Raw genomic sequence first — 24238 nt, forward strand, 5'->3', positions numbered from 1 at the left:
GAGTATAATAGATAAGTATACAATGGCAAAGAAGATCTTTAGTAAAGGAACGATGACACCTGTAAAAAAAACAAAACAAAACAAAACAAAAAAGTTGGGGGGTGTTTTTTTCCATGCAATTGCCACCTTTTCAACACCAAGACATGATTCTTTCTTTCTTGCAGTTTGGGGTAGACTTTTGAAAACAGGGGTAATAGCGTAAGAACCGGCTACTTCATGTACTAAGTATAATAAATAGATTGTGTAAGTTCCACCAAAAGACCGTGTTCCCAGTTTGCCTCTTTCAGAATGCACAGGGAAAGATGCATTACTCAAGGTTCCACACCCAACAAAAGAAAGGAACAGAACATGTTTACTTTGGCTTTCCTTTTATTTTTCGTCTTTATGAAAGTGTATGTAAGAAAAAGAAAGACTGTTTTTACTCTCTCTCATACTCCGACATTGGAGGTAAATGTTCATAAAAGCGGCTTGGTCCAACCCTAGGAAATCATTTGGGGGTAATTACCACTTGGCACTAAAGCAACATTTAACAAGCTTGCCTTTTCTACCAAGAGATGAAATAGTCAAGTATGGCTTTCATTGAATGCCAAACTGGATTTTCCTCATTCACGCAGGTTTGTTATGTTGGTTTAGATTCAGATTAGTTGGGGTGGCAACTCAGGAGGTTAGAAATGAGCCTTGATAATTTAATGAAGTAGAGAATTTTAATTCAATTGTTATTTTGCAATAGTTGGTGTGTGTGTCATAACAGAATGCCTGCCTTTTCTGAAGAGGCCTAAGTACAAAAATAAAAGAAAGAAAACTAACACATATCAGTTAGTTAACCACCTGTATTGATACCAGACATTTAGATATGTGTTAGAGAGACATACACACAAACATACGCACCTCTTTTCTTACATGCACGCTGTTCACTAATTCAAATCCTTATACTTTTAGACAACTATTTTTTCCCCAGAGTAGCCTTTCTGGATACTTTTTTGGTTGTTTGTTGATGTAGCTCTTAGAATAGTAACAGAATTAAAGTTAAGCTGAGCATATGAAAAGGATCAGAGTACCCTGCAAAGTGGCAGGGAAATGGAGATAGAGTCAAAGGCAAAAAAATAAAAAAAGAGAGAGAGAGAACGGAAATAGTGATGGAAACCTGCAAAATGGGAAAGATAATAGAGGTTTGCCAGAGAGCCAGCCAGCCAAAGTTATATATTTTTCAAATGGACACAAAACCCCAAGAAATTGTGAAACTGTGTTTCTCAGCAAGTCCAATCATGAGGACAGCAGAGGCTGAATATCTAAAACGTCAAGTATTCAAAATCAGATGCAGCTGAACAATACAGTTTTTTGCTTGATATTTACTAGGGAAAGGCTTCATGAAAAAACCATGAACAATGTGTAACACAGGAAGATATATGCTTATGTAAGCTTGCATGCTTGTGTCTATGAGGAAATTGTTGTATCCTAGAGATTTCCTTCTTTGCATCCGCAGCACCACTCCCTTCCTATCCACCGCACCCCCATCCAGATATGTGCCTTTCCCTTTTCCTGCTCTTTGAAAAACGACGTTTGGCCAACACAGCCAGTCAGAAAGCATTAATGGGTTAAGAGGGTTGGAAACTCATTTGATTTCATAGCTGTTTGCATGACTACAGGTTAAGTTGTGATTAGATTTCCATTCACGGCTCTCTTATTTTCAGGCATTTAAAAATAACTCAGCCCTAAAAGTTCTTTCTAAATTGATTGAACTGGAGCTTGCCAATAAGTCGTAGATAACCCTCAACCTCAAAATAAACAAAAAAGCAATACCAAAATTGGGAGAGAGAAGTGTTGGGACCCACAGGTAATTTTTGGAAAGCTTTTTTATTCTGGAAAAAAAAAAAAATTAGGAATGCAAGCCAATAAATTTATGTCACTTATGTATGACCATTTTAAGTTATTTTGCAGGACCCAAAATGAGCTGAAACATTAAACTTCTGCACTTGAAAAGATTTACCCTGCCACCCCCATAGACACACATACATACACACACATCACACATTTGTCTGCATATAAATAGATAAGAATTCAATGGCCTCATGGAGGTTGTATAAGACATATTCAAAGTCAAAATGGGTGTTTTTGGGATGGTCTGAACTCTGAGGAAAACCAAATAAGTTTACAAGACCTGATAAAATATCCTTTTTTTCCTCCTTTCAGACTTAAATTCAAGGCTATTCAGGACTCCGGCCAATTTGCCAATTCACAACTGTAGAATTACCTAAGTAGGTTTTTTCAAAGCATTCAGTAGGTTACATGGGAGTTCAGCAGGAGAGCCCCTGGTGGTGGTGTCTCATTAGACCTCTAGCACAATGCTGCTATTTTTCTTTCTACCCAGGCTCCTTAGAGGAGGAACTGGTCTCTTGACCCATCCTATGACTTCCAGATTCCAATTTCCTAAAGCACTACAGCCTCTTATTATTGCATTTGAAAGACTTAAAGTATTACTTTTCCTCATGCCAAGGAACACAATGATGCTTTCGATAAAGTTAAGATCAATGTGAGTCATTGCTGTTTACTGGCCTCTGCTTTACATATACTGGTATTTCTGTCATTTGGGAAGGTCATTTGTTAAGTAATCTTCCTTCGTTAAGGAGGTGTAAATACTCATCAAAAGAAAACTAATAAACCTAGGAACAATGGAAAAAATAAGGCAGGAATTTGATACAGTAAAACTTCATTAATTTGGCTTCCAGTAACACAGAATTCATGATATTATGTCCTAGGTGAGACTACATGCTACTGTTGATTACTGATTAAGAAAAAACTTGCTATGCAAATTAAAGGGAAAATAAGACCAGGGTGGGGTGGGGAGTTAGCAGAATGGGGAGGCACACTAATCCTACACAGGAAACTTATGAAAACACAAAGCTTCTAGAAGTAGCAGCCTTCAAACACTTCACATTCTCAATACTGTGGCATTTGTAGGCTTCTCTTACATTAGAATTGTTATAAGTTTTGGATAAGAATGCTCACTGATTTCAAACTTTAGTCCTTCTACATTTCATGATTCAGGAGACTTACTAAAAAGCCATTTAATATATAAAGAGTAAACAGTATAAAAGAGATTGATCAATAAGAGGCAAAGATATTTCAGAAATTGGAAAATAGATCCTGAATAACTGAAAGATGATGGAGGATAATAAGCTATGAAGTCAATCTATTTTCTTCCCTGTAGGAAATGAAGTGGAAGTGACTTGAAGACTGAAGAAATTTTGTGACAATAGGAAGAACACAGACTCTGCAGTTTTGCAGATCTGAACTCTAATACAGGATTTGCCGATTACTAGTTATTTGAATGTGAGCAGTATTTTAAGTCCTCTGAGCTTCAGCATCCTCATCTTTAAAATGTGCTTACAACTGGGGTTAATTTATGTCAATTGCTTATAATGGTATTGGCACAATGTAAGTGCTTAAGAAATTGTAGTTGCTATTCTTAATTACTACGAGTTTCTAACCCAGCATGATCAAATGAGATTTTTAAGAGTGGGAACATGTTAAAGGTTTTTTTAACCTTTCAGGATTAGAGAACTAAGATGTGAAGAGAGAGGATGGGGTGTCAAAATTCATATCCTAATGTCCTGTGTATCCATTTCCTTTCTGTCCCTTTCCAGCATTAAAAATGTTGAAGCCAGGACATGGTGGGTCCTGTGATGTAAATTTCGATTGCCCTTGGTCTTCCTTAGGAGCAGTGATCCACTATGCTGATGGGACAGAAGCTGAAAATCCATATGTCATTGTGATGAAAGAGATCAAGGTACAGCTGAATAGACTTTCCAATATTGCTGTGGGTGCCATGGTGATGGCCACAGTCAAGAAAGGCAAATCAGAGCTCAGAAGGAAGGTATATGCAGAAGTTCAAGAGCAAAAATGGTCATTCGACAATGAAACTAATAACAATTTTTTTTTTAATTTGAAGATAACACCGGAGTCATAGTAAAAAAATAACAATAATAATAAAGATGAGATGAAAGGTTCTGCCATCACAGGACCAGGTGCAAAGGACCGTACAGACTTTTGGCCCAGGAATGCGTCCCATGATGCAACATCCTCCAGTGCATTACAATTCGAATGTGAAGGAAGCCTAAAGTCAAGGTCTAAAGTGAGCTGGGTGTTTCCTTTGGATTTCTGATCTTGGTCCTTTCCCTTTAGATAAAGAAAAACCATTTCAGCCTGAAGTTGCCATATTCATTTTATTTACCACAAACATACAGGCACACACACACACACACACACACACACACACACATACATACATGGGTATTTACTATTTAATAGTCATTATTCAAAGAGCTTTATAAATATTAATATTTTTCTCATAATAGCCCCCTAAGTTAGATACTAGTATTGTTGTCCTCATTTTACAGATGAGGAAACTGAAACTCAGAATAGGTGGCACGCCCAAATTACATGGTTGTCAACCGGCAGTGCTGACATGTGAGTGGAGGCATTCTGGCCCGAAAGTCAGGCCAGCTCTTAACTAAGGCAGAAAGTTCTTGGTTGGGAACTCATGGACATATCCTCTTCTCAGGGTATGTAATTCACGGACCCTCTCGGCTTTGTACTAAGTGTCCATGGTGATGGTATTTTTACCATCAGATAGTATGTTTGAATAATGTATTTATCTCACATCCACTGTTTTTAGGAAATGGAAAATACACTGAAGACATTGTCATTGGCTCAGGTGTACTCTTGTCTTTTTTATGATATGCTGCATAAAAGAAAGGAAACATACCTTGCATCAGCTTCATGTTTTTTTCTGACTTTAATGTTTCTCCATTGTGCCCATGACGATTCAGGCTGGTAGCTTCATCATTGGATGAAGAGTCTGTCTTATTATTCTTTTTATTTTTAGTACTTAGCACAGTTCTTGGCTCATAGTAGAAGATCAATAAATATTGATTTGAAGTATTGAATGAAATTAGGTGAAAACCAAAGAAAGGTTATCATTCTTAAACCTGTGCTTCTGGTTTTTCACATGGGATGAATTAATATCTCTCAATTACCCATCATAAATTAAATTCTATAATGCATCAGGAGGCATATCATATCTTGCAAAATTCCTGTGCCATTTTTCTCTGTCCCTGGAATTTTCTTGGTTATTGCTGACATTTTACCTATTATAATATTCTCAACAAAGAAAACAGAAGAGCCAATCTGCTGTTAATAGCTTTTGAAGTGAATCAATTTATTGTCATAGTAACCACAATTTACAAAACAGATCAACTAAAAAAAGATTTGAATTCAAGCTAGGAAGTGAATGTTCCTAGAAAAAGTAAGATAAACTATTTCATTTTTCAAAATATAGCAAAGATAAGCCTCTTTCTGCCTTGGATAGATTTTCCAAGGTAAAAAAATACAACTTATGCAGAGTCCAAATTGGATATAGGAGTTGAAGAAAGGTAAAGAGACAATAATGGTACCCAAATATCCAGCAAATGTGTGATTGGAGTCCCTGCTCTGACCTTATTCCTGCTTGCCTTCCACTCATCCTTCAGCTGTTAAATCATCCTTCAGATTCCCAGAAAGTCCTCCCTAGACTGAAGAGTCCATTGTCAAAGCACTCACGACACTGTATATGTTTTTTCTTCATACCAATTATTAATTTGTAATCATACATCTAATTTTGTGATTGCTTGATTAATGTGTCTCCACCTCTAGAATGCAAGGTCCATGAGTTGAGCAACTGGGTCTGTCCTCATTCTCATCGTATACCCAGAGATTAACACAGAATCTGAAACACAGAAGGTATTAAAAATATATTTTTTGAAAACATGGCAGGCAGTGTCCTCAGCAATATTTTGCAGCACATGTAGTAAGCACTTAGTATGTTTTTCTCATGTGTCCTTAAAAAAAGAAACATGGGGGTAAAATGTTAAAGGACGTATCAGTATAGGTGATTCTTTAACAAACTAAGATACTATTATCTGATGATATAGCCACAGACTATATCAGACTATATAGGCTGGGAAGCTCTGTCCAGGATGGAATTTAGATTCCTAAAGGTAATATTACTCATCTCCCAGCTGATGACTTCACTATGCTCTGGAAAGCAGTCAGCGTATAGTGATACACGTGAGAGATTCCTATCATGACACATTCCCATCAGCCGACACCAGGCTCTGAATAATTCCATTAATTGCCAGTCATTCCAGACTTTTCTCTCCCACTTAAGAAAGTCTATTTGCAACCAAGTTGGTTAGAATAGGAGTGAATTTGTTATAAAGAGAGTCTTGGATCTGATTTAATTTATAAGAAAATATAAGCCACTCACAAACATCACTACAGAAACAAATCATTCATATCACACCACACAATCGATGGTGATGCACAAGTGTGTCAAAATGATTTAGTGGAGAAAGGCAATCTGGAGGCAGGCTCCCCAAGTACCCATAGGAAAAGCCAGACTTTCCCCCAGAAAGCAGCTTGAGGTGTAATATACAAACAGCAACCCAAGTACATTCCTAAAGTGTTATACCACAGTATTTGGCCACTTTTCATTTTTTCTAGCAGCAAAAAACTTCCTTCAAAGGTTGAATAATTACCAAGAAGGTAGGAGAACTAGGATCAGAAAAATAAGAGCCTAAACAGACCTTTGTTGAACCAAAAATGAAAAGAAAGATTTTTCCCTCTACTTGTATTTATTCTTGCATCCCACTTTTTTTAAAGCTCAAAGTCCAGACAGAGTCCAGTGTCTTATCTCGGGTCACATCTTCATGCTGGTTACAGAAAGGCAAGGTGACTTAGTGTGTAGTCCCACAAAGAATACACAGTGGGTGAGAGGGGATTCCCAAATGGAAAGCAGATTGCTGTAGCTAAAAGAAAAATGTGCAAGTGCTGCTATCATCACAGGGAAGCCCAAACTTAGGCCCAGTCCTAACTTAGAACTTAACTTTGAACTACTGCTTCTATTTCACTGTCTTTACATGTCTTTACATGGTCTCTTCGGTCACTCCCTAACTCATTTCTCATACCTTTACTGAGTCCATCGATAAAGGTTGAGTCTAGGTTTCTAATCTGTCTCATTTTGACCATGGCCCTACTTCTGGGACTCCAATTCCATCCGTGGGTACTTGTTTGCTGGCTAGCTTTCACTCTGTTTTCTCTTGATACACTTTCCTCAGAGGTCCTTTTCATACGAATAGATTTCTCAAGATTATGACCTGAAGCTCTCTCTGGAATTCTGAACATCCACACGCTGCCCAGATTTCCTCAATAGCTAGTCTCCATTCTGTGCAGGATGCTCTGGAACTGACTGGAATGAGAACTGAGAATATTTAACACACACGCTAGACACTGTGTCTAATGGCTAATGATTTATAACCTCAACATGTTATAAGGTAGACATTGCCAATTGCATAACATTAACATCCTTTAATGGTGCTTCCACGGCTGCTACAAGACTTCCTGGTGAACCAACCCGGATAAATGGGTTTCAAATTCAACTCCCCATAACTACATGAGTTATGTCCAATTAAATCCAATCTTGTTGGATTTTAGTCTTAACAGACCTCAGTCTATTACTCTATTTGGTCATGTTCTTTTGATTCTATTACCCTTCGTCTTAAACATGTCATCTCTTGTCATCTGAAAATTTGATCAGTACTATTTGATGAAGTCAGCTAAGATAAGACAAAGAGGAAAACATAGCTGCACCAATGGAGGCCTTTCTTTAGCATTTACTCTACTCTAGATACAGTCCTTCAATCAATGCCAGCTCTTTCCATATTACCATATCACTTCTGCTTGTCCATCAGAATATCATAATAAATATGCTGAAGTCCTGTGTCTAGAGTTTTCTGGCTGTTTCCTGTGATTTCATCAGCATATTATAAAATAACAACAATAAGAAAGATTTGAGATTGTTTTGATGTGATTTCTAAGTGATCACTGATTTTGTTTCTAAGTTCTCATAAATAATACATTTAATAAAACATTCCAGTGTTTCCCTAGCATTGAATCAAACATACTGAATCCAAATTCTTCCCTTTTGGAAACTTAGAACAAGTCCTCTATTATTTCTTCTATTTTTTACCATTCTTTAGAGTTCAACTGTAACTCCTCTTGAAACCTGTAGAATGAATTTACTAAAGCCTGAAGAACTAAACTTTTAAAACATCTTGGCACTTTTTTCACCTGCGTTGTTTGTTAATTCCCTCTTAACTAGAATGGTTATATTATTTCTAATATAAAGAACACTCTTACTGACAGAAGAGATGGAACAAAAATAGAGTTACATAGCTCTTTCTGTGGACTTCATCAGTTAGCATAACACAAGTGTCCTATATAGATCTGCTCCTTCTCGTTTTTCCTCTGAACATGTAGTAGAAATTCCTTAATTAATGTGATCCACCTAGAGTAGTTGGTAGATTCAAGTGTGTGTGTGTTGCACTTAAACAATCTAAATGTACATTTTTTCCCCACTCCTTTGATACAGAGTAAGAGCCTGTTTTTTGAGTGTGAATCTCCCGTTTGGAGTTCTGCCCTACTTTCCTTTAGATGCCATAACTCGGAAACATAGGCCCCAATCCTCCACTTTTGATTTCTTAAAGTGCGGTAAAAACTTAGAACACTAGCAAGAGGAACTTTTGGTTAGAATGTGGTTTCCTTTATTGTTCTTTATTTTATCTCATTTTTATTAATCATTTATATTGTTTTAGCAACTCATTTTTACAAAGTCTTTTAAAACACTCAATTTAGAATTTTTAACCTTTTCTAATCATTTCATGAATTCACATATTTCACTACTACGGCACATAAAACTGTCACGAACTGGAAGAAACAAAATGGAATCCCCAGTTGCATGCAGTTCCGACTGCAGGTCTGCCTAGTATGCACAGGCACACTAGAAAGAGCCTGGGATTCAATCATGAGCCTTCAGTGGGCTGAGGTTTTAGGCAGGATGTTAAAAAACAGAATAAAGAGTGTCAGTTAATCGGGCGTGTCATTAGGCAGAGGTCAGTTAGGAGAGCTTATTCTGTAACTTTTTAAAATTCCTTTTGATGATTCTTAGCAGTTTTCACAAACCTCAGCATCTTAGAGCTTTGGTCTATAATATAATGGAATTCTTACAGGGCTGTTCTATCCTGTCGTTTTCCTGGTAGTGTATAGGTGCCTCCTTCATTCACTCTTTTCTATGAATGCTTAATGATGGAGAGTTTCCTCTTGCCTGTAACCATCACTGCATCTTCCTTAAAAGCATCCTCTTTATTAGTCAACTGATTTATAATATTGGTAAAGCTTACCTTAACCTTACTCAAGTAAACCACTATTTATCACATTCCAATTACATACAACTCACTGCGCTTTTCTTTGAACAGCTTTCCTTTCTGGTCTCGAGGCTATGCAAACATGCTTAAGTTTCCTTCAACTGGTTGATTTTTCTGATTTACCATCCTTAAATATGATACACATCTGGCCATTCTCTTCTTTTCTGGGTGTTTTAGTAAATAATCTTTTGTTCCAAGTGTTAGAACTCTCTAACTGGCTTAGTAAAAAAGAAATGGTGAGAGAGAGAGGGAGAGAGAGAAAGGGGAGCGAGGGAGGAGAGAGAAAGGTTGGGGGAGAGAAAAAGAGTGGGGGGTGGAGAGAGAGAGAGAATATGTGTGTGCATGCAGGGGAGCTTCTTTCTTCCTGTAGCTGAAAGTCAGAGGTAGGACTCCCAGCAGGGATTTCAACCAGACTTTCACAGTGTCATCAGGCCACTGACTCTACCCTCCCTGTGGTTTCCTTGGCTTTGACCTCATCTGTGAGTCAGCTTTGTCCTTAAACCTGGCTCCCCTCATGTAACTAAATTTGAACGGAGTGAGCCCCATTGATTGAGGTAAGCTCCATGAGCACAGGAATTGAGTCTTGTTTTGTTTGACTCACTATGTCCAAGATCTGGCATGGAGTCTGGCACAGGGTAGGTACTCAATAAACATTTTCTGAAGAAATAACACCTGTCATAAACCATGCTCTGAACTTGGTGTTTTATACATCTTTCCTCCAAAACACAGAAGAATTTAACACTAAAATATCAGAGTTTTAAAAGTGTCTGTTTTATTAAATTTCTCTGAATCAAATTTTAGTTTTAAACCCCTAATCTTTTGCTTGCTGAGAACTTCAATCTCAGTCACTGGGGTGCCCCTCATCTGTTTCGTACCTCATAAAAATGCTGAACTTACACAGCACCAGACAAGTGGGTGAGAAGTAGCTTCTTTTGTCCATGGTTGTTGTAGTCCTCACATGTCTTGGTCCATGGCACCTAGCAACGCTGTCTCAGTCACCATCATTCTAAGTGGACTCTCAGAGATCCACACCTGTTCCCCCACCACACTGACTGTGAATCCCTATCTCAGACCCAGTGTCTCCATATGAAGCTCTTTATGCCACCGGCCTCTGCCATACCATCCCCAGACTGTGCAAATACCAACTGTCCCCTAGATGTCACCACTTCTACCTCTACCACTCAAAGTACTTCCCTACATCTCTGCAGAAAGCTGTAATTCCCCTCAATGAGCCATTTCTGGAGTGAAAATGGGCAATGGAGATGTTAATACAAGTTCCTTTTTTTTTTGAACCAGTCTCACTCTGTTGCCCAGGCTGGCATGCAGTGACGTGATCTCGGCTCACTGCAACCTCCGCCTCCGAGGTTCAAGTCATGATTCTCCTGCCTCAGCCTCCCGAGTAGCTGGGACTACAGGAGCATGTTCCCACACCCGGCTTATTTTTTGTATTTTTTCAGTAGAGACGGGGTTTCACTGTGTTAGCCAGGATGGTCTTGATCTCCCGACCTCGTGATCCACCTGCCTCGGTCTCCCAAAGTGCTGGGATTACAGGCATAAGCCACTGCACCTGGCCACAAGTTACTCTTGTTTAAGATTAATTATTCATTCTTGTATTTCATGGGTCTGTGTTTTATATAAGATGGTTCTCAACATGAGGGGTAACCAAAAGGCAAATCGGTCACTCTAGCCTCTGTGCAGCAAGTTCATGGCTGGCTTTGTATGTCGGTGCATCCGTCTCCTACATGTTCTCCACATTCTAGATCAGAACAAAATGTGCAGTGGTCTCCTCCCCTGGTTCGTCTCTCTTTACACTTTTATCCTCCCCTCACTAGAGGGAGCAATGTTAAGCACATCTACCCAATTAGCTTGGAGAAAGAGCTTATCAAGTTGTCTCTTCACTCAAAATGCCTGCCAGCACTAACACACTTCCCTGATCTAACTCCAGCAGGCAGTCATTTGATAGGTAGCTTAACTGCCCTATGTTGTATTTTTCTCCTGGTTCAGTCACTATTCGGGACTATCATCAGTTTTGTTTTATCCCTCTGATAATATACAAAATATCACCTATCAATATGATATGACCACAGAAAACAAAAGAATCCTGCCTGCCCAATCACAGTTCTAGCCACAGAAATACTGAGTCTTTCTTTCCAGAAATTAACATATTCATTTCTTCCAGAGCAATGGTCCCTACATCCAGAAAAAAAAGTCATATTTTATACTTTTAATCAAAATATGTAGTACATGAATGATGATATTAAATATATTTTAAACATAATTTTTAAGGAAGTCTTGGTTTTTCAGCTCTTGACAGTTTACAAAGCTAAAGAGATATGTGAGAATGTGCAGTAATCTGGTCAACCCAGGTCAGTGTGGAAAGCTGTGTGAATTATCTAAGCACCTGTACTCAAACCATCTATACTAAATAAATGAGCTGCATAATCTATGCAAACTCAGATTCAGTTAGGTACAGTCCTGGCTGACATATAACCTGGAAACAAAAAAAGAGAAGAAGAAAAAAAAAATGATGCCCAAGTTCACAAAATTATTTTGGAATACTCACAGACATTCCCCATTGACAAGCCCTCCTTCCCCCTTATGCTGGAAAGGCTGGAATACAGCCTAGGATAAGGTGCAGAGGATGACAAAAATTGGTAAACAGCATTTTTAGGTTCAGCCAAACTTTAGAACTTTAGATCAGCCTACTTGAGTACTGAAGAAATATCTGGTCACTCATATGATTCGCTGTTTCCTCAGCTCCAGATCGATGTATACCAGTATATTTGTATTTTTAAATACACAGAAATCCTTTGGGGTGAATACCAGCAACTTCAGTAATGCTTTGTACCTGAGATTTCTATTAAAGGTTGGCTAGCATCATTTCAAAAGAAAGAAAGTTCCCTGTGTGCTGCTGTTAAGACCTGTAGTCCTGTTAGATAAGATGCCTTCCATCATTAGTTCACTTCTTCTGCCTTCTAGGTTTAGAAAGGTATGAATAGTCTTCAGCTGCACTTTAAAACCCATTCAAAATTGCCTTACATAAAGTAAGGTAACTAAATTTGAAGTTTAAAATAAGACAATCCTTGCAGGGAAAATCAGTCACTTATCAGTAGCGTTCCATGCAGCTCATTGGAAATTCAGAATTTGGAACACAAATTTAGAATATTGAACATGGCATTATTCATTGCCTGGCACAGAGTCACGCAAGGCAGTTAGCCAAACAAGCTATCTCTCTACTTACAGGTGAAACAACGGTTTGGAGAATCTTAAAATTTTGAAAACATTCATAAATCAAAATAGGTTTTCTACGGGGGAAGTTAACACTCTGCCAAGTTACACAAACTAAAGAAGAAAACAAGCCCGCCGTTAAAATGGTTTTCATGACAGACACTTATACTTCTTCACACAGTATCAATTAACGTCTTTAGAACAGACTTCCCAAAGATGATATTTCAATCAGTATATTTTCTGGATGTGAAGGGCTTTCATTTATTGTTTCAGGCTAAGAAAGTAGGACAATGGGTAGCATTACTGACAGTGGTGGAGCCGGGCGGTCTGATGTATCTACATGCATACACTGATAGAAGAATTGCACCACTTCTAGAACCTCTAATGAAAACTATTCCCTATCTAACAACATGACTTATTCATGTGTAGATTTTTTCAGCTCACATGTAATCTTCCCCCTTTACTACACATAATTTTGTCTTTCTAGGATCAGCTAAATTTCCCCCTTGTTTTCTAAGGCATGTCTTTGACACCTTGCCATAAAGCTATATCCAGAGAATGGATAAAAGACATGGAATTCTAAAGAAGAAAAAAATAAAAAAACAATTCTTCCTTGCTGAGTCATTTATTGACCTCTCCTTTGTTACGGCAAAGCCAGGTATGGAATTAAGTCAAGAGAACCAAGTTGATCTACACTATAAAGAGTTGAGGAAGAAGGGTAAACAGGAAGTGACACAGTGAAGCCTCATGAGCTGTGTTCTGGGGAGAATTTTAAAGGTTTGGCATGTGAAGACCTCCAGAGCTACAATTGGAGAAAAGAGAAAAGATGATTGAGATATGTGTGGTGGGTGTTAAATTGAGTTCCTTCCATATTTGAAAGATTCAAGTAAAAATTCAAAGCATTTTGTTCACTGTATCTGTTTCTTCAAATGCCCCTTCCTATAGAGTCTAGGTGATGCCTCGTACTGGATCTGATTCATGTTACATCCATGCCACAAACCAACTCACTCATGTCCAAAAAGAAAGTCCTATTTCTAACACCCAATAAATTGTTCATGGAATAAAAACACAAAGATCCACCTTCAATGACACTAACCTTAACAAGAGCAGAGTTGTAAGGCTTGGAGTTGCATTTGAGTTCAATATCTGAGCACACCATTTGACATGAGTTTTGACCGACTGAAAGAGATTGGCTACCATAGTATTTTAAATCTTTCTGGAAGATTATGATGGTAGTGGCATTTCAGAAGCACTGTAGCTTTCACTGAAAAATCATTCAATATTAGAGATAATACATGGCTTTTCTAAAGAATCTGGTTAGCACTCCATATGTTCACGTAGTGGGAAAAAATAAAACCTCTATCTGAGAAAAAAAAAAAAAAGCTGCTAGGCATAGATATCATGCTTTTTACATTTTTCCTTTAAAGGAAATACAAATTAGCCATTAGCACAATGTGGCCTGTTCTCAATTCTCTGCAAGTTGATGCTTGTTCCAGAGTGTAGCCTCCTTTACTCTTCGGCAATCCTGACAACAGACTTTGGTACACATGGTGAGTTTACATTGGCTGACCTAGAGCCTCCCTTTGCCTGCTCCAGCCTGGATAATTCTCCGAGATGCAGCACAGCAATTATCCTAAGATTTCCTCCGCTGCCCATCTGAGAAGTCCCTACATTTCTCTTGGTTTGGATAACATTTGCCTGACCCAAGCTCTTCTTCCTTCCTTTATTCCCTAGGTGAAATACATCCTCTAATAGCTCCCTAAGAAATGGTACTGAGGAACTTGGGTTTTGAGACTTTGCTTGACTGGACATATCTTTATTCCATCTTGACAACTGATTGACAGCTTTAGTGGGTATAGATTTCTAGGTTGAAAATCATTTTCCCTCAGAATTTTGAAGATATTTCCCCATTGTCATAGAAATAAGTCATTTCTATCTCTGCTCCTTTCTTACTGTGTGACTATGTGATCTATTTATTTCAATTCTTCTCTCTGGAATCTGTTAGGATCTGCTATTTATCCTGCTGTTCTGAATTTCATAAAATAATATTGGATAGTTTGTATTTTTATGGATCCCTTCACATGATGACCATTTTTACTTGGTAAGAGTTTTGACCTAGAAATTAATTTTTTTTTTTTTTTTTTTTAAGACAGGGTCTTGCTTTGTTGCACAGGCTGGAGTGCAGTGGCGCGATCTCGGCTCACTGCAACCTCCGCCTCCCAGGTTCAAGACAGTCTCCTGCTTTAGCCCGGAGAGTAACAGGGATTACAGGCACATGCCACTGAACCCAGCTAATTTTTTTGTATTTTTAGTAGAGACGGGGTTTTGCCATGTTGGCCAGGCTGGTCTCAACCTCCTGGTCTCAAGTGATCTGCCCACCTCGGCCTCCCAAAGTGCTGGGCTTACAGACGTTAGCCACCATGCCCAGCCCTCCTAGTTGTGGTAAATTTTCTTTTATTACTTCTTTAATGGTGTCTATCCCACCATTTTGTTATATTCTGCAGTAACCGTTTTTCGACATTGGAACTTCTAGAATCATCTTCTAATTTTCTTGTCCTTTTCTCCTATATTTTTATGTATTTAATATTTTGGTCTTTCTTCTGGAAGATTTGCTTATTAGTCAACACTTACATTTAATTTTTAATATTTTACTTTTTTTATTTTCAATATTTTTTTTGGGCCTCTAAATGGTACTTATACCATCTTGGTTGCATTTCATATGTGCAATATCTTATCTTTCAGAGAAACATAGTTTCTCTGAAATTTACTTAGCTTCCTGTATGGTTTATCTTCTGGCTTCCTTTTTTTCTATATCTTTTGGGCACTGTCTTTGATGTTAGAGACTTATCTGAAACATCAGGTAATCTTGGGGTCCATTCCAATTTCAGCAAAGTAGTAAAGTGCTAGTTGGAATATGTCTGTGTACATGAGAAGGGCTTATCAGATAGTGGGCTTTATTCAGTAAGAGAAATTGGGTGGAGGGTATTTGCCAGACTGTCAGTATTGAGGGGAAATCACAAATGTCTAGTCTTGTAGATTTTGTCTCTTGAGTGGGTCAGTTTCCTTCAAGAAAAATCCTTCCATCTTGTCTGAGTGGGAAAAGAGATTCCCAATGCTCTGGGAGGTAAAAATGAAAAAAAGGGAGTGTTTTTTTTTTTCTTTTTTCCAGTATGAAATGTCTACCTAATCCCTCTGTTTCCATGTAATACTTATCCTCCCTCTGCTTTGCTTAGTGGTACAGACACCGGAGTCTTTGTGATGCAGCCTCTCCAGAAAGTAAACCTCCAGTCTTTAGCTTAGGTGGAACAGGGAATATAAAGGGTATTGTCTACTTTGTGTTGCTATCACAGAATGCCTGAGACTCAGTGATTTATAAAGAAAACAGGTTTATCTTATCTCACAGTTCTGCAGGCTAGAGAGTTCAAGGGCATGAACTTGACTTCTAGCAAGGGCTTTCAAGCTGTGTCAAATCATGGTGGAGAAGGTCTGGGGAAACTGGACACATGCAAAGAGGCAAAGCCAGAAGGGCGTCCTGTCTATAACGATCCACTCTGTTCCAACAAGAACTAATCCAGTCCTCATCAGAGAGGGAACTCACTACCTCAAGAACAGCATCAAGCCATCCGCCATCTCTTGTGTGTTTATGCCTCTCTTTCCATTTGATGTGTAGAGAAAGTGGAAATAAACATGTGGTCAATCAACCATTTTAAGCTGGAAATCTGTGCTATCTTTTAAAGAAGTCTGCCCTGTAACAAAGTAATAACTACAAAGGATTGAGAGCTTCACTCTCATGGTTCAGGTTCAGAGTCAAGAGCATCCCCATCATGGTAAAGGTGGACCAGCATTATGTCTAAGAAAAGTTCGGTTGTAGTCAAATCATTTCATGCAGCTCTAATTGATATCGCTATTCATAACAATTGATGGAGATGGAGATGAGGAAATGTTTCTAGACATGCTACATCAACTGTGAAGTCTGTTATGACTGTCATCACCATCATCACTCACATAGGTAGAAAGTAAACATATCAACTCACTCTCACTTCTAAACTGAAAACTTTTCCTGGTTTTTGCCATCAAGCAGCACACCACCCAGTGGCAAAGACAATTTATACGGCGCAGGAAAAAAATGCCAGACTACAAAAGGTCATAAGCAATATTCCAGATATCTGAATGTGATCTTATCATGTTCTCCTTCACCTCTGAGCCTTCACCAATGTCCTTCCCTCTTTCAGAGCACCCTTTACCACTTACTTCATTTCGTTTAACTCATTATCAGCATCTTTGTCTCTCCATTTATTAATAATTATAAGAATACTAATAATAGCTAAATTTATTGAGTGCTTACGACGACAGGTGTATCATTATGACTTTACATATATTACCTTATTTATTGTTTCAAGCAATCCTTTGGTGTAGAAAGCCTTTTGCCCACATTTTATAGATAAAAAAAACTGATGCGACATTTATATGGCACTTTCTCAGAGAATTTCCCAAACTCTCAGGTTCAATTTAATCATTTCTCCTGTAAGGCAGTAGTTAGGATATATACCCTGGTACCAAAGTTCCTTAGGGAATTTTCTTAGCCTCTGTGTTCTTTGAATCCCTGTTAGAAACATGTAGGTAACAATCGTTTTTACATCACATGACTGTTCTGAAGATTAAATAATACAAATACAAATCTCCTTGAATACAACCTTACATGCAGTAAGCCATGAACGCATGCTAGCTATAGCTACATGCTTCTAGAGCTCTTGACACATTTCCTATCTTAACACTTACATCAGAATCTTAAGTGCATGTGTGTTTTTTAAAACATTTCAGTCTAATATGGTAAACACGTACACACTCACACTCTTCCCATTACACAAATACTCGGGAGCAAATTATTTAGCAGTTGAAATGGCAGTGCCACAGTTTTAGGGCCTGGGCCCAAGACGGTAGGCAAAGCCCATTTAGGTCATGATCTATTAATATTTGCAATGAGTTTAAGTGGAATTGCTGCCGCTCTTTCTGTAGTACATGAGCAGAATCTGAATTTTGAATGTTCTATATCCCGCTCCTCGCTTCCTATTGGATTATAAGCCCTGAGAGGGCAAGGATCATGACTATGCTATTTAGTGCTGTGTCTTACCACTTAGTACACTGCCTAGAATGTATAAAGTGCTTAATAAATGCTTGTTGAAAGGGGGAATCAATGAATGAATGCTCATAGAAAATAAACTCCTTTGGGTGAGTTTCACACAGGCAGAAAATAGGTGAGGGTAGAATACTAATTGAGCTTCCAGCAGAAACGTGGTTATTATACGTAGCAAAAGTAGATTCTGTAACAGCTGTAATTTGGAACCAGAAATGCTGGCTATAAGGCCAGTCTTCATGATTTTCTGACTATGTGATCCTGGACAAGTTGATTAATTCCTCTGAGCTTCAATCACCAAATAGTTTAGTGTGAAAATCAAATGAGATAATGTACGTCCAAGCATTCTGTAAACTAGAAATCCCTGTGAAGGGTTACTATGAAAGCTTTCTCCCCAGGCCATATCAATCTGGAAGTACAGTTGGGGCATTAGTTTAATAAACTTGTCATTCTCTGGGGTGTTTCATGAACTGTTGCCATCCCCATGATCCTAAGTGCCTGTTAGATTCCTTGTTGATGATGAATAAATGTAGATTGTGTGAGTGGGGAAAGTGGGAGGGGGAGGGAGGTGAAGAAGCACAAGCTACTCATGCTTCATTCTGTCCCTAAGACCCTAGAAGACAAAGAGGATTGGAATGCTCAAAAAAGTTTTAGAGCTGCCAAAAGTACATAAAGTCAGCTATAGAAATTTAAACATAAGGGATGATTCTGTTTGTTACAGCAACAGTGCCGACGGGATGTATTCAAGTTGCTTAGTAAAACAGGGGGAATAGAGAAGTACAAGTTTCCTCTTATACAGGGACCAATGATCACCTCCTTCCACTAACCAATTAAGTTAGTTGATTCACCATTAATTAAGTTATTTATTTTTGAACCCCTATGATACATATACATCATCTGCTATGTGTCAGGTTATGTTTGGTACTTGGGTACATTGTCAAATGAAAAGAAACACAATGTCTCATAACTTATAGCCTGGGGAACTTATAGTCAGCCACCCCATGCCTCTGCTCTGAAGCAACCATACCATCTTTGGAATGAGTTTCTCTTCATTAAAGAAACTATGATGGTCAACAATGGGAGATGGTGTTTTCTATCAAGAATAGGAGACACATTAATTAAAGTACATATTCAGTTTGAGATATCATTTCTGAAAGTGAGTTCTGGTAGTAAGAATTGAAATATTTAAATTTAAAACACATATACCATGTAAAGAAAATAAAGATGTTTTATCTAAATAGGGGAAATTGAAGCCAGATTTAATTTTTGCTTTTGATCAAAGGTTTTCAAGTAGGAAATAGTCATAAGTCATATAGGAGAAATGTGGCCCCTACCTAAGGAAGAATTTCTCAGCATGGAATGATAAGGAATTGGAATGGGCAGCCAGAGAATCTTGAAGAACTTCATCTCCAGGGAGATCCATGAATTTGACCTCAAGTTGCTTCACGACAGAGACATAAGACCATTTTCCCCTGTGCTTTCCAGCTTTATAGACAAGTGAGACACCAATTAAAACAGATGGCTACTAGTTCTGTTTAGAGAAAATAAAATAGAGAAAGTAAACTTGTTTTGATCCTATTTACACTTCTAATGCAAAACAGACCAGCTCTTATAAGTTACTTCAACATTATTGGACCCTTTTTATGTCCCAGGCACTGTATTGGATGATGCAAATCTATAAAAGAGTCTTCTACTTTCAATAAATTTGTAATTTACTGGGGAGACAGAGTTAACAGATATTTTGTTAAGTATTTTAAATGCCTGATTTTATTTAATTGTTACAACAATCCTAGGAGGTATATTACCATTAATCTCCATTATGCAGATACAACTGCCCTCATAAAAACAATCCAGAGCCTTTGAAAGATCAGATAACTTATCTGAGGGTCCACTGCCAAACCATGGAGCCAGTATCCAAACCCAGTCTACTGATTCAAAGCCTATGTCCTCTTCACCATTACTCTGTATCTTGTGCTATACTCCAAAACAAATGACAGCCATAATGATAACAACAATAACATAATTCTTATTATAAGAGAGGTGTAAACAAAGTGCTTTGGGGTCAGAGAAGGTGAAACAATTAATTTGAATTTGAGATCATTGGAAATGTTAGACAGATGGTCATTATTTTAGAAAGAACAGCTAACTGTTCACCAATATGTGTGTTCTCACTTCCATAGTACAGCTGTCACTTGGGAGAAGCTGCTCTCCAGGATGACATTCCTGGCCCCTGTGCCATGTGACTGGTTCTCAGTGGAATCTGAGCGGAAGTGATGTAGGCCTCTCCTTCATCAAGGCAGTAAAGATGCAGATACACCTTCCCCACCTTCTCCTTCTTTTGCAGACCAGGATACCTATATGAGTGCTGCATAAGAAAATATATATAGACTTTTTTTCTGTTAAGTCACTGACATTTGGGGATTTATTTGTTACAGCCACTAGCATTACACTCATATAAAAAGTGTTCTAAGCAAGGAGTAGAAAATAAGCAAAGTCACAGAAACATGGTGTATTCATGGAAAGTGAAGAACCCCTGTTCTTTGGAGTATACATGTGGAAAGGAAGGAGATCGACCGGAAAGGTAATTTGGAATCATGAATGTCAGGCACGAGGTTTGAACTCTCAACAACAGAGATCTCCTGAGACAAGTCACATCAGAAGTGAGACATATCCCATCTAAAACTAATAAAATGTTCATACTTTCCATTACAGATATGGTCAGAAAGAATTCCATATCATGGATGCCTAAGTGTTCTCTCCTACTGAAAGCCTATGTTTGGTTTTAACATGTATGTGCTTACATATACACACAGAATGCACACACATACCTGCAGCTACACACGTGTGCACACCTACAAACCACTGACATGCATACATGTAGGTGCATGCATACACACATATTTGTGTATGCACACACCTGCAAAACACCTATATGCACACACACAGTGCATGTAACAACAAATGTATATTTGCATGTGTGTACACATGCAATTTTTCTCCTCAGTCAGTATTAGATGTTATCTATAGTATCTCATAATCATACATTTATGTAGCTACCTATTCTTTCTTAGAATTGCATCTGTTTAAACATCTAGTTTAAATATTTTCTTGAGGGCGTAAACGGCAACTTGTAAAACCATAGTGCATGGCCTAATATTGATGTTCTTGTTGCCTTCATGATTTTTCATTTTTCCTTCTTTGCCTCCTAGAAGTAAGTCAGGAATGCAAGGGGTGTGACTAAAGAGAAGACAGAGAGAACATCTTTTCATTTATTTTTCTTCTTTTCTTCTTCTTCTTATAACACTTTCTTCTATAGGTGTCCACAAAGTCTCCTCAGGTGGGTCAGAAGGTCCCCAGAGCTGCCAACACTTCTCTTCAGGAAGAAACTTGTGCAAAAATGTGGCCGCTACCCAGAGGGATGTGACAGATGGCAGAATCACCGTGCCGAGCTCAGATGGCTCACCCAGGTGGAGCGGTATCAGGGAGCTGGAAGCAGAGCTCTGGAAATTATTCCTGGCCTGCATCAGCCTCTCATATTGACAGCTCCACACTCTTCTGATCTGTGAATTTGGAGGTTGGAGAGCCCAGATGCATGCATTTTTCCCCCAAGAGCAAATTTTAGCTTTCCAAAGCCACCATTTCTTTGTAGGATATTATGTTTCCTGTATTGTACATTGTCTGTGAGAATTCACTGATGCCTAACTCAATCTAATTTTCTTACCTGAGTGTGACGTTGACATACAAATAGCAACCCCAGAACAACCTCTAACCAGCTTACTTTGGGGGCTCTTCAACAGCCATGCGACAGCCAAAGCCAAGAAAGCACATGAAATGGAGTGTGTGGAATGTGGCCTGATATTGCAGTTAAGGCTTTGCAACAGGCCTGAAGGAGAAGTACCAAATAAGGAGTGGTCAGAAACCTCAGTTTAGTTAGACAGAATGAACACCTATAGGATAAATTTTTTTGTGGTTCTTCCGTCCTCCCAAGAGCCACAGGGGAATGCAGGGTAGGCAGCTTTACTCTTAGATGCCATCACTGGCTGGGAAAGCTTTACCAGGGAGAGGGTAAAACTCCACATCTGAACTTCACCTTCAAAAAACTGAAATAGTAGCAGATTCCAACCCCTTTATCTTCATAGGATTAAGTAGATTAATTTAGCCTCTGTGCAAGTTGCTAGATTGAAGATGTTTACTGCCTGAAAGCAAGAATTCTGTTTATCTACTGCTTTCTTGCCAGTGAGGTGCTGTCTGCCGTAGTTGTGCTGTATTCAGTGGTTGTACCCCGTCTCTCTGTCACAAAAGTAACACCAGCAGAAAAACAAGGAACCACCTCCACCCCCAGGATAGCGATTGGAACTTTATGTCAAGACAAAGAGTGCCTGTGTTAAATGCAAGAACCCTGGTATTTGAAGAAGCTTCACCACAGGCCCTTTGATGTGCTTTTTCCCCCGCAAAGTTGAGGTGACATTGAGCTTGAACAATGTACTGTACACATGTGAGTCCATTTGAGTATTACATGTTTACAAGTAGCTTTGAAAGATTAGAGTAAAATTCAGAAGCCTGGAAAAGTCTATGTGTATATGTGTGTGTATATGTGTGTGTATATATATATATATGATGTTTCATGCTTACCTAAGTGGCCTTCAATGGATCAAACTCACAACTTTGGCAGCAGTATAATCATATCATATCTCAAGGGTTTTTAAATCCTTATGTATCTGTACAAAGCAGCACCTGGGTGATGTGACAAAATACAGATTCCAGGGTCTTATCCCAGAGAGTCAGCAATTCTGAAATGAGGCTCAAGAATCTGCATTTTAATAAACCTCCCAGTTGTTTCTTGGCACCAAACCCAGAAATAGTGCTAATTGAGCTAAATGTTAATTTAAGTGTTTGACCTCTCCTTTTAGGTTACAGACAGAACTACAGAGTAGCGTTGCCATGGGTTAACCTTATTTGCCATGACGAAAGTGAGAAAGAGAAAGAAAATGAAAAGAGAGAAAGAGGGGATCCTTAGGTTCCGTTTCCTAGAGGCAGAGCTGATTCTTGTGGTAAGTGATATTTGAAGTAGGCATCTCAAGAGAAAGAAGGGAGGAAGCAGGGAGAATAGGATAAAAGAGGGGAAGGAGTTAATCAAATAAGGGGTCTCCACTGTGGTCTACTTCCAGCCTGAACCTGTGCAGAGTTCTAGAGCATAAATCACACCACACCACAATCCTAGCTTGAGGCCACGGATCAGCTTTTTGTACCCACAAATGAGTCAGTCATTGGCTGCAGGCCACACCTAGAAGTGAGGCTTAAGGTCCCAGGCATCTCTGTTTGGTGTTGTTTCCTTCAGCAGAGAATGAGGAAGAAGCAGCTGTGAATTTACCCAGCCAACACTCTCAGCTAGTAGGGGAAAGATGCACCAGCTCACTAAAGAACATTTGGGTGAGCATCTACAGCATCAGCCTCAGGAACGACTGGCAAAGGGGGAAAGGGAGAGACGGAGAGAGTGATAAAGAAATAATTCTCAGCGAAGATTGATTCAAACAAACAAAGGCTCTACTGTCTCAGTCAACAAAGTGAATAGCACTAAAAAGCCAGCAATCCACCTTCTGTGGTACATTCCACTGAGGGTTCACAAGTTTCTGCATTCTTGAGCATCTGCGGCTTTGACACTAGTGTCCAACAGCTCCCTCTGGAATAAGCTGCATTTAAGAGGTTCAAGGGCACAAAGGTATGACAGAGGTAAACAGAATATGAGTGTTGAACAGCCAAGCAGTCTTTGCAGTGGCCATCATATTCAACTTTGTGACATCTGCAAATCTGATGATCACAAATTTTCAGGGTGGGTAAACTAAAATGCAGCTCATCAATCAAAACTACTCTGATTTAATCAACATTTCAACAACATTTGTGTGGGATAAAGCATTGCTAGGATAAATCCATCCAAGCCACATTTTCCATCTTATCCAACATTTCCTGAATTATTTTGTCCAACAAATGCCTTCTGAAATAAAAATATACCATTACCATGCATTCTCTCTAGCATTCTGATGGCCTCATTTTAGAAGGAAATTAAATGGATAATATCCATGTGTCAATATTTGTTCCTAGTATCACTACTTGTTTTTTGTATAAGTACTAACAAACCTCATATGTGATCATTGTTCCAAAGACATTGACATGGTTCGACAGCATTTTACTGAGCAGTCAAGTTTTATAAATTCCACCATTTTCCCCTGCCTAAAAGCAGGTAATATACCTATCTCCAGTACTTTGGTAAGTCTCTCAACCACTATGATTTCTAAACAGAGCACCCAGAATGATACTGATGTTCTCTGCATGATCCTCCGGCACTTTACAATTTTATTCATCTAGGCCTTTACTCATATAAAGCTGATAGATATTTCCTTACAATTTGTTTGCTCATCCAACCTGGGCATCTATTTCCTCTTAATGATCCATGATCCTTGTCTACCTGTCTATCTTGAAGATGATCCTCCTGGCTGGTAAGCATGTAATAAAAGTAGGATCTAAATAATTCTGCTGTTACTTTGGGCATGTATCTATGGTAGCACTTATAGATCAACTG

The 24238-nt window shown here is 38.6% G+C and overlaps 1 long non-coding RNA gene across 2 annotated transcripts; it reads right to left on the bottom strand.

The window, feature by feature from the left end:
• Positions 1-3991: 3991 nt before the first annotated feature.
• On the bottom strand, positions 3992-17060 carry LOC126960736 (uncharacterized). 2 transcript variants are annotated; one of them, XR_007728094.1, is made up of 3 exons: positions 16910-17060; positions 4766-5764; positions 3992-4176 (listed from the first exon to the last, which is right to left on the bottom strand). It is a non-coding gene; the product is annotated as an uncharacterized LOC126960736 (long non-coding RNA). The 2 variants fall into 2 exon arrangements; XR_007728095.1 differs by lacking the exon at positions 16910-17060 and adding an exon at positions 12006-12398.
• Positions 17061-24238: the final 7178 nt, after the last annotated feature.

The sequence above is a fragment of the Macaca thibetana genome, chromosome 8 (assembly GCF_024542745.1).
Source record: "Macaca thibetana thibetana isolate TM-01 chromosome 8, ASM2454274v1, whole genome shotgun sequence".
In the NCBI taxonomy this organism is placed as follows: Eukaryota; Metazoa; Chordata; class Mammalia; order Primates; family Cercopithecidae; genus Macaca; species Macaca thibetana.